The sequence below is a fragment of the Mandrillus leucophaeus genome, unplaced genomic scaffold (assembly GCF_000951045.1).
Source record: "Mandrillus leucophaeus isolate KB7577 unplaced genomic scaffold, Mleu.le_1.0 Scaffold157, whole genome shotgun sequence".
NCBI lineage: Eukaryota > Metazoa > Chordata > Mammalia > Primates > Cercopithecidae > Mandrillus > Mandrillus leucophaeus.
The window spans coordinates 4503661-4516085 of NW_012101554.1; positions in this window are offsets into that span (position 1 = coordinate 4503661).

Sequence of the window (12425 nt, forward strand, 5' to 3'; positions counted from 1 at the left end):
ATCTTGAGGCAAGGATTTGTGTATAGGTTGTTTAATTGAGAGATGACCCTAGGGAGCAGGAGAAGTGAGACAAGAAAGAAAAAGACCAACGTACACCACATTATCAAGTCATGACTTTGGGTCATGGGGGTGAGATTCCACTAGAACCTCCCAAGAAGTATATAGAGTGCCTCTCAGGGCCAACTGCCAGAAGGAGTTGGGAGTATCTATTCATCAGCTCTCCACTTTTACTAGTTGAGGGTTGTCCCTGGGGCTAATAACTCCCCTTGCATAGGCCCAAGCAAGATACACCTGAAGTTCATGACACTAGAGAAGCCAAGGGCCAAAAGTAGGGTGCGTGGCATATGCTTGAGGCGAAATACAAAAGAGGGAGTGAATGGGAAGCCTCACAAAATTGTCTATGCCAGCCACAACTGAAATCAGAAGTGGGCTGACAGGTGCAAGTTAGAGCACCAGATGAAATATTACAGCACATAGTATGGACACAAACTTTCTGAAGTTCTTGCTGGGTTTAAGTCTCACTTCCACCAAATATGAAACTCTCTGAGTCTCAATTTTCTCTTCTGTGAAGTAGAAGTAATGGTTCCCATCTCACAGAGCTGTTAGGAGAATGGAATAAGCTTGTGCTTATGAAGCACCTGAAATACAGTAGGTGCTCTGTAAACAGGAGCTACCCTTATGCCTGAGGAGCAGGCCTGGCCTCAAAGCAGTTTTTATTGGGTACGGAATCTACTCCACTTTCACTAACCTGTTTGACATGATTTATGTCAGACACAGAGTAAATTCCCAGAAAATTAAATTTGGTGACTCTGGGGAACTCTGAGGCCAAAGGTCAAAGGAAGACCAGATTGGCAAGGGATAAAGGCAGAAACATCAACAGCAGGCTCTTTGGAAATGAATGCTGCAATAATTACCTTCCACTAGAAGACCTCATCAGAGTCATCCCCAAGTCCTTATTAGCAGTTAATATCCAGAGCAGGTTTCAACTGACATTGTCTCGACAGAACAGAAAAAACTTTTACTTACTCTTCCAAGTAAAGAAACTACCAGACCAATCAGCAGAGGGTCTCAAATTCACATGCCCAGAGGAGCCAGATGTGTACCACAGGTGAGTTAAGTATGAATTAATTTCACATACTGAACACAAAAGAATACTTCTCATTTTCACGAAGAAATATATTCTACCCCTGTAATATTCAGGAAACATGGGGTTCTCATAGCCTTTGTTCAATTCTCATTTTTGATAGAGACATACAGAGACATGTACTTCTCTACTACAAGAAAAATATGCCAGCACAGAACTAAATGGCAGCTAACTCTGTGTCAAAGAACCAATAGGGAGTGGTGGGAACTGGAGATTATCTGTCTCAGTGACACAGAAAAACATGGAATAGGGAATTAAAAGAATCAGTTTCTCCACTAAAACAACCATAAGCTGGTGAAGACTGAAATAATACACTTTTTGGAACTTGGGAATTTAATCCAAAACTTACAACAACCAAGGGAATGCTTAATGAAGAAAAGAGAAGCTGAATTTCAGCATTTAAGGAAATCTTTATTGGGTCACTGTCTAACCATTGAGATGGTGGAACAGAGACTTCACTGACCACACATGACAAGGAATACAGACTTTGCAAAAGTAATTTGGAAAAGTTACTGAACAAATGAACAGTTGCAGCCTCCAACAATCAACAACAGTAAATCCTGGGAGCAGAGAGAATGGGATATCCAGAGTTACCACTCTATAATACTGAACACAACCAGCTCTCACAAGGCATGCAAAGGAATGGGAAAGTATGACTTAGTCAAAGGGAAAAATAAATAAATTAACAGAAGTCATCTCTCAGAAAGCCCAGACATTAGAGTAACTTGACAATAACCTTAAATAAATGGTTCTAAATATATCTGAGCAATTAAAGGAAACCATGAACAAATAACTAAAGTAAATCAGGAAAATGATGTATGAATAAAATGAGAATATCAGAAACGACATTGAAACTATAAAAAGAAACCAAATAGAAATTCTAGACCTGTAAGGTAAAATAACTGAAATCAAAATTCACTAAAGTGGTTCAGCAGCTGATTTGAGCAGGCAGAAACAAAGAATCAGTGAGCCAGAAAATGGAAAAATTAGAATGATCTGTTCTGAGGAACAGAATGGAAAAAGAATAAAGAAAAGTGAAGAGAACCTAAGGAACATAGGACACTATCAAGCATAACGACATATGCATATAGGAGTTCCTGAAGGAGGAGAGAAAAATAAATGGATATAAAGAATAGTTGAAAAAATAACAGCCCAAAACTTCACAAATTTGATTAAATACATGAATCTACACATCCAAAAGCTCAATAAACTCTTAGTAGAATAAACTCAAGGACATTCACATTGAGACATATTATAATTAAATGGTCAAAAGACAAAAACAAAGAGAACCTTAAAAACAGTAAAAGGGAAGTGATTTGTCCCATACAAGGGATCCTCAATAAGATTAACAGCCAATTTCTCATCAGAAACCATGAAAGCCAGAGGGCAGTGGGATATTAAAAGTCCTGAGAGAAAAATAAAACTATCAACAAAGAATTCTATATCCTGCAAAACTATCCTTCAAAAATAAAGGAGAAATGGGCTGGGCGTGGTGGCTCAAGCCTGTAATCCCAGCACTTTGGGAGGCCGAGATGGGCAGATCACGAGGTCAGGAGATCGAGACCATCCTGGCTAACCCGGTGAAATCCTGTCTCTACTAAAAAATACAAAAAACTAGCCGGGTGAGGTGGCGGGCACCTGTAGTCCCAGCTACTAGGGAGGCTGAGGCAGGAGAATGGTGTAAACCCGGGAGGCAGAGCTTGCAGTGAGCTGAGATCCGGCCACTGCACTCCAGCCTGGGCGACAGAGCGAGACTTTGTCTCAAAAAAAAAAAAAAAAACAAAAAAACAAAAATAAAAGAGAAATGAAAGACATTCCTAGATAAACACAAGCTAAGAGAGCTCCTTGCTAGTAGACCTGCCCTACAACAAATGCTAAAGGGATACATTCAGGCTGAAATGAAAAAACAGTAGACAGTAACACAAGGCCATGAAGGATAAAGGTAAACACATAAGTAAATAGAAAATCCAGTATTGTTGTGTTTTTAATATCATTTGTGACCCTACAACACAAAGGTGAGGAAGGGAGATGGTGGAGCTGTGTAGGAGAATTTACGTCCCATGAAGGAGATGGTTACAACTTAGCTTTAGTCAATTATTCTACATAAGCTACAGTTTTCAGAGCTTCAAATTTTTTCAAGAGACTTTTAAGTAAAATCTCCTACCTATTTATCATTTAAAACACAATGCTGGTCAAACAAAACGTATTTATAGATTACATGTGGCCCCATGATCAGCTGGCTTGTGAACATTATACTGGAGAAGCCCAAAACCAATGACATTTTACTCTCTACGATCTATACATAGCTTCAATCTTCCTTCTGCCCCCTAATAAGTTTATGAGGCCCAAGCTCTGCAGTTGGCAACAAGTGGATGCCCTGCGGTGGATAGTGCCTGGTCTCTCAGAAAGAAAGGCAGGGCTTTGACGAGGGAGGATAAAGGTTCTGCCCCAGAGGTAGAACCCTCCAGATCACTCTGAACAGGGCTTTCTTGATCTTTAATCTAGAAGACAGGTCCTCAGTATATGGTGGCACAGACTGTGCACAGCAAACTCTGGTTGGCGTTGGACTGCTGGGAGATAGTGTGTGGCCTGGGGTCTAATTCCCTTTCCCCAAGCAGGTGAGTATGTAAATTAGTCCCAGAGCTAGAGAACCAGTGCCAGTAAGGAGCTTGGAGACCACTGGCTTCAAGCCCTTTATTTATCACAGTAAGATTGGGACCCTGATAATGGGAAGAACTTGCTTGAAGCAAAATCAGTAGCTATGATGAGTAAAGTGTTTAGCCACTTTGCTAAACACTTTACAAAGATGAACTCAATTAACTTTCACAATTCTATGGCATTTAGCAGAAAGGAAAATTGAAACTCATGGAGGTTAAGTCACTAGCCCAAAAGTCACACAGAGGAATAAATAGAGATTCATACCCAGGCTGTCAGCACCTCTAGAGCCTGTGCCCTTTATTGGTTTATGAATGTGTAGTCTGCACAAGAACAGCTCATCCCTGTTCCACTGGGCATTGGCTGGCAACTAGAATCTTCTGACTGCTCATCTCTCATATGTCAAGGAATTGGAACGCCTGGGCATCTCTCCCTATCCCCATGTGGTCTCTCCAGCATGGCAGGTTCACAGAAGCATTTCTTATTGGTGGTCAGGGATCCCAAAGCATGTGTCCTGAGAGAGAGAGGGGACAGGCAAGTGTATTGACTTTATAGATCTAGCCTCAGAAGCCACAGAGCATCATTTCCTCATTGTCACAAGCCCACCCAGATTCAAAGGGAGGGGACACAGACCCTATCTTTGATGGGGGAGACAACATTCCACTGTAAAAACAGTACACGGGATGTGAGATCATGGTGTAGCATCTTTGAATAGTATCAGCTGTCGTGTTGGTTGAGGAAGAGTAGAGACACTTTGGGGAGAACTGACTCACTCCAGCTGGGGCACAGTTCTGGGCTCACCCTTGGTTTGACTTATGATTTGCTTCAAGGTGCCTCAAAAGCGTATGCATGGGGACCAGAAGAAGAGAATTGGGAGTGGCTAGAAAATTTCTAGAAGGCACTGGATGATGTCTGTATGCCCCTCTGAATCCACTCCCCTGCCTCTCCTCCTTACCCACTTCTCAAGAGGCTGACCTGTGTGGGCTGTGTCAGAAGAGAACTGGCAGGAGATCGGGGGTGGGAGCAGCAGGAGGTGGGAAATTTATTCTTTCCTTCTCCCTGCAGGGCAGCTGTAGGCTGGATATGCCTTGGATCACAGCCCTGCTTTTGCTTCTTTTTTTTTTTTTTTTTTTTTTTTTTTTTTGAGACAGAGTCTCACTCTTTCACCCAGGCTGGAGTGCAGTGGCATGATCTCGGCTCCTGCTCCCAGGTTCACGCCATTCTCCTGCCTCAGCCTCCCAAGTAGCTGGGACTACAGGAGCCCGCCACCATGCCCAGCTAATTTTTTGTATTTTTAGTAGAGACTGGGTTTCACTGTGGTCTCGATCCCCTGACCTCGTGATGCTTCCACCTCGGCCTCCCAAATTACTGGGATTATAGGCGTGAACTACCGCGCCCGGCCTGCTTTTGCTTCTTTGCACATTCTCTCCTTCCAGGTTCCAGGAACTGCCCCTTTCCTTCCTCCTTTTGAGTCTGGAAGTGGAAATAGTTTCCTAGGTCACCACACTCTCCTGAGGGTCCCCCACAGTGATGACACCTTCATAAACATCCATGTGTAATAAAATCTTCCTTGGATTATCCTAATCTCCTCCTGGGATTCTGACTGAAACATACTGAGACTGACATCTAGTTGCCTCTCTGATATCATTCATTCATCGATTCATTTATTCATCCATCATTCATTTATTTGCATGTTCACTCACTCCTCGGCAATTCCTTGGCTCACACATTCACTCGGCACCGTGCCCTCCCTCCACTTATCCAACACACCCCACAAAAGCATACAGACCCCTGCCTCCAGATCCAGGCTGCTCCATGAGGACTGAACCATAGTGTGGCTTTTCCAGCAACTCTTTCTTCAGCTAAAATCTGTGTATTCCCCTCTCTAATCATGGAACTGGATTTTGTTCAGAAATACTATGCCAAAAAAGCCCTGCCTTCTCCAGGTCTCAGTCCTCCCCACTGTAACCCCACGGTGCTGGGCTGAGTGATCCCCTAAGGATTCAGTGTGTGTGTGTCCTGGAAATGGGAAGTCTAGGGGCTTATGTAGGACTTGGAATCACATGAACCAACTCACTGAGAGAAACAAGGTCCAAGAGGCGAAGAGCCATGCCCAAGGGCACATAATATTTCACACCTACTTTCCCTGTTGTCAAAACTCTGATTGAGATGGGGCAGCAAGATTGTGTACCTTCTCTCTGCATGTTGATGGGCTGAGTGAACCAAGGTCACAGGGCCCCAGACTGAGACTGGCAGGAGCCTGACCTAGGAAAAACCGCACCCAATTCCTCGCCTTTGTCGGCTTTCCTAGAAAGCCAGCCATCCACCCTTCCCTTGCCTCCCAGTGCTGCACAAAGGATTTAATTAATAAACATGCCTTTAAAGCAAGCTGGTATTACAGAGAGATGGTTAAGTGCTAATTATTGTTATCATAGGCCGCTTTCCACCTCATTAAATACATGGATTTGGTAATTGTTAGCTAATTCCAAAGAGAAGCCAGGGGCCCCTCAAGTGTTAGGATTACATCTTTCCCCAGCAATTGACCTAATTCTCAAGCCACAGGATGGCAGGCTGGTTGGTCTCAGGGCCTGAATGGGGTCCTGTGGAAAGCAGATGGGCTCCGAGCTCACCTTCCTGGGTTCAAGTCTTGACTCTGCCACTTCCCAGTGGTGTGGCCCCTAGGAATGTCGTTTCATGTTCTTGACCTTCAGTTTCCTAACCTAGAAAATGAGACAAGTGTATGTGGAGTGCCTGGCCTATCAAAGCCATTTAATCAGTATTGTCAATATTAGTACCATGGGCTACTGTACTAATCAATATTAGTTAGTACTAATCAATATTAGTTAGTACTAATCAATATTAGTACATCCTGTACCATGGGCTTAGTGTTTTCTTTTGTCATGTTCTTTGGTCAGCTTTGTTAAAGTATAATTCACATACAACAAGATTTACCAATTTCAAGTATGTGATTTGACAAGTTTTGACAGTCACGTATACAGTCACGTAATCACCATCACTATCATGCTATACAACATTACCATTTTCCCAAAGAGTTCTTTCCTGACATTTACAGTTGATTCCTTTCCTCTGCCTCATGACCCCCTGGCCACCACCAATCTGGTTTCTAGCATTATAGTTTTGCTTTTTCTAGAAATTCATATGAATGGAATTACACGAGTCTTGTTTCTTTCAGTTAACTTGCTGCTATTGTGACTTATCCATGTTGTTGCATGTGTGAGCAGTTCATTCCTTTTCATTGCTACACAGTGCCCTATTACATGGACATACCACAGTTTTTTTTATCATTCACCAATTGTTGGCAATTTGAGTGATTTCCAGTTTAGAATAGCTGCTATAAACCTTCACATATAGGTCTTTGTATGGACATATGCTTTCATTCTCTTGAGTAAATACCTATGAGTGAAATTGCTGGGTCAAGAATTAACTGTAGGTTTAACTCTGTTTTTTTAAAGAAGAAACCACCAAACTGTTTCCCAAAGAGGCTATACCATTTTGTACTCCCACCAGCTATGTATGAAAGTTCAGTTGCTTCACATTCTCACCAACACTTGTTATTGTCTGTTGGTTTTTCGTTTGTTTTGTTTTGTTTCTGAGACAGGGTCTCACTCTGTTGCCCAGACTGGAGTATAGTGGTGTAGTCATAGCTCGCTGCAGCCTTGAACTCCTGAACTCAAGTGATCCTCCCACCTCAGCCTCCCAAGTAGCTGAGACTATAAGGTTTATGCCACCATGCTTGGCTAATTTTTTATTTTTACTTTTTGTGTAGAGACAGGGTCTTGCTGTATTGCCTAGGCTAGTCTTGAACTCCTGGCCTCACATGATTCTCCCACCTAGTAGCTAGGATTACTGGCATGAGCCACCATGCCCAGCCATGGAATTGTCAGTCTTTCTACTTTCAGACTTTCTAGTGGGTTTGAGTGACATTTCATTGTGGTTTGTATTTGCATCTCTCTGATAATGAATGATACAGCACATCTTTACACGTGTTTACTTATTATCTCTATATTTTCTTTAGTGCAGTGTCTGTTCAGATATTCTGCCTGTTTTTTAGTTGGTTGTTTGTCTTATTAATGAGTTGCAAGCATTATTTACATATTCTGATAACAAGCTTTACTGAATATACATATTTACATCAAGTCGATGGTTTCCCTTTTTTTCTTAACAGCATTTTTTGAAGAGCAAAAAATGTTCATTTTAACAAAGTCCAACTTCTCAATTTTTCTGTTTTAGTTTGTGCTTTTTCTGGTCTATTTAAGAGATCTTTGTTTAAATGTCGCATGCTCTTGTGAACCCAGGCATATCAAGGTCTCCTAATTGCTAGTGCCTTCCAAAGAACATAACTGTCCATTTCTCCCATCCTCTCCCATTCTCTCAGTTCCCTTCTCCTTGGCATGGCTTCATGCTTTGTGTTTTCTGTGTCTCTACCCTACCTCATTCTTACCATCAAAACACATCTGCCTTCTGCCTCATTCCCTCTCCCAGTTGGTGGACAGCTTGCTAATCTGTTTTAAACAGGGATAACTACTCATGTGCCTCTATTCTTAGTAACTTAGTTACCTTTTCAAGGAGACCTGCAGGTGGTAACTCCTTACCCCAAGAGAACAGTGTTCATGGAAACAGTTTTTCTCAGTCATTACAGCAGATTGCTGGGAACCACTCGGTTCTTCTCCTGATGCTAAAAGTATACCACACCTGTGGATGTCTCTGGGTGAGGCCAGAGGCTGTACTTGGGAATTGGCAGCAAATCAGTAGAAGGTGTATTGTTGACAAACTGGATTAAAGCTAGTAGCTTGTTGATTTCAGCTAATGGCTATTGCCCTCTATGGTGCTGGTTGTGTCTCTCAACTTGATTTCATAATCTGAGTGTTGTTTCTAACTCATTGGATGTGCTAGGAACACCCAACCACATTGGCTTTATTGTTGACCAACTTATAGTTTCCAAAACTGTTTTAGGTTCACTCCTCCTTTGATTATTTCAAACACACTCAGAAGAGGTATTCCTGTTTTCATTCTTTACATGAGGAAATTGAATATCAGTGTGGGTTAAATAACTTGGCTGGGGTTGGACAGCCAGACCTTGGTCATGCACCACTGACATTTCCATCTGCTCCCGATAATGATGTCCCTGAAAGTCAAAATTTATGATGCATTTACTTTTTGCAGGCACTGTTTTAAGTGCTGTCCATGCTTTATCTTATTTGTATTGGGCAGCTATTGTCTTGATAAATCTGCATTGCAAACCACCCCAGGTCAGTGATTCAAAATAGCAGTCATTTATTTTGCAGGTTTAAGTGTGTGCTACAACATGGTAGGGCCAGGCTGGACTCCAGGTCTTATGCTCCAGACTAACTGTTGAGCTCAAATTTTTCCATGTAGGTTGGTTCTGGGGTTCAAGCTGAAGAAGCAGTAACTACCTGGGGGAAGCTTTGCTCATGACAATGACAAAAGCACAGGAGAGAATTTCTAAGCACATTTGTAGCCTCTGCTGGTAACACCTTTGCTAATATCCTATTAGCTAAACAAGTCATATGGCAAACCGAAAATCGAGAAATGGAGACATATACCCTGACTCCAGTAGAATGAACTGCCAAGTCACATGGCATGAAAACAAATAAGGATGAAGAATTAGAGCCGGTAATTCAACCTACCATGCCACTTAATCCTGACAACTCTAGGAGTTAGACACTTTTATTATTCCTACTTTACTGAAGAGGAAACAGAGGCTGTGTCAAGCAGGTAGTAGTGACAGGGAGTGGAGTGACAGTGAGCTAACCCCAGACTCCAGCTCTCAACCACTTATCCATTTCCTGATGAAATAGTGCTCTACACAGAGGAAAATTAAACAACAGATTGGTCCTCCACAGGCTATGTAATAGGCATACCGTGTCTACTGTGTCAAGGGCTCTATCCGTGGTCCTGAAACATCGTTTATGCCTAGTCACCATTGTTTCCTTAAAGATGCTAATAACTTCAATCTATTCCTTCTGGAAATTCTAATTCAGGTGAAGAAAGAGAAAGAAAGACATGAACAAAAGTAAGACACAGAAATGCATACAGGCTGATGGTTTTCTGAAAAAAAAACTGACTAGGTGAAGATAGGCTTTTGTTTAGACAAACTCAAGTGGTAGCAGCTCCCAGGAAAGAAATTGCATGTGAGCATGACTAGAAAATCAAATAACTGAAGAAGAGTGGAAACCATGTGTATTGAGAGGCACAGAGCTGTGTGGGTGGCCACACAAATAAACAAATCCTTGAGCACAGGAGGGTGAACCAAGCACCAATATGCCGCAAACGTGGTGTGCCAACCTCAGTTAGTTACATAAGTATGCTCAGTGCTTTTCTTTTAATCTTGATGAAATTCATGGGTCATGGAACAAGTGGAACTTCAACTTATGTTCCACTGTTCATATGACTGATTTCATAAGTCTTTGACAATCCCCTCATGTTTCTGAGCTACAAATCACCCCCTCCCCATTCAGGGACACTTGGGTGGGAAACACAGGCTCCTTGGTTCTCCTAGTGTAATTCTTAAATGTATGGATATAGCTGTAATCCACCGAATCCCCACTATAGGTATCCATATTTGTCATCACAAATGACAACATCAGCTATCTGATCAACATCTAGCTGATCTGAAGGTCTTAAAGCCCAGGTGTTTTGTAGCATATGCCCTAAGAACTAACCTGCTAAACCGTGGTCTAATCATTAAAATGGAAAAAGCTATTTCCTTAAAATGGGGTTTCTGTGAACCTTTCAAGGTCATACATTTAAAATCAGGAGGATCCTCAGATACCACATGTGTTACATTGTAAAAATGGTCCTAGTTTCTCACCCCCCCTTACACTCTTCATCATGTGACTTTGCAGTACTTTCCCACTCCATCTGTGGGTTTGGCCATGTGGCCTGCTTTGATCACTGGGCTGTTAGCAAATATGATATAATCAGAGGCTAGAAAAGTGCTTGCCTAATTAGGCTTGACTGCTGTCCTTCATGTCTATCACCTCTGCTGAAAGGTGAGACTTAGAGAGGAAAGCTTAGTGACCCAATTGCCAAACTGATGCCATTCTAGATCAGCCAACAATCAGCTGTGTACCAGACATATGAGTGACCCCAGCCAAGATTGGCAGAGTTCTCTAGTTAACCAGCCCAGATGGTGAGCAACAAGTTCTTATTGCTGTATGCACTGAAATTTTGTGATTATTACACAGCATCATTGCAGTAATAGGTAACTGATACACCACCATGCTCAATTTGAAAACAGGATTCCCCAGAGCTCCAGAGATGTGCAGAGGTGCCCAGAGGGAGGTGAGTATAGGAGGGAAGGTCTAAGCTTCCAGCTTTGCTTTAACTACAACAGCTCTGATTTCATCTTCACGTATAATGTTCCATGCAGGATTTCATAAGGCCAAATAATCCCTATTAGTTTGAAATGCTGTGGACAATAAGTAATAGAATATCTGACTCATAGTACTTTATACAATATCTCACTTAACAAGAAGACTGGAGATGAATGGTTCCAGGCCTAATTCAGTGATTCGACAATAATACGAAGAGTCTAGACCCTTCCTCTTTTATTTTCTTCTTTTTACTTTTCTTTTCCTTATCTGTTTTCTATTTATTTATTTAATTTTCATTCTGCCATCCTAATGTGTTGATCTTTTGAGGTCATGTTTCCTCATGGCCACAATACAGCTTCTGCAGCCCCAGGCATCAATGACTACATTTGGGAGAAATGTAGGAAGGAAGAAAGTGGAAAGAGGTTGTCAGTCAGATTGTCCTTTCAAACCTGTCATTTTTCATCAGAAAGCAAAGTATCTTTCTCAGGACCACTATTTCTACAGGTTATCTCCTCCATCCCTGCAGACTTCTCCTTATAATTTATTGACCAGAATTGATTCCATGATCACTGCTAGCTCTAAGGGAGACTGAAAAGGCAAAAGATGGTAAAGGGGAAAGGGAGAAAGATGAAAGGCTTTAACAAATCAGGGAGTCAGGATTTAACCCTCAGGGCTGGTCACCAAGCAAATCAGAGTTCCGTCAGCAATGAACAGGCTGGGAGTGGCTGTAGGGCTGGGTGGGGCACTCTAGAATGCACTGCTCCTTTCAGTGAAGGCCTTGGGCTCAACTGTCAGTTACTTCAGGGATTGCCTCAGCTTTCAAGGTCATGCCCTTCCTGGGGCAGCCCTTATCAAAGGACTAATTGATGTAAGGTAAAAGGTCTGAACACACAGCATAACTTAAAGACAACTCCCAAAGAGCCATTCTATCTCTCTGAGGATTCAGCTAAAACTGTCATTGAACCTGCATCACAGCTCAACTTCTCTCTCTGGCGGGTTCCACTTCCTTCCCCATCCTTCCACAGGTGTTGATCCAAGGGCACGCCCTCAAAAAAAAAAAAAAGTGTCCTGGACAACAAATTCCATCTCAGAGTCTATTTATCTGAAAAATCCAACATGCAACAGGTAGGCAATCGAGAGTGTGCCCTATACGAGCTAATAAAAGTTTGCAATTCACTGGACTAGCCCAGTGAACATCTAATATTTTTATGTAACAGGTACAATAGCAAATATTTTAGGCTTGTGGCCATAAAGCCTGTCATGACTAA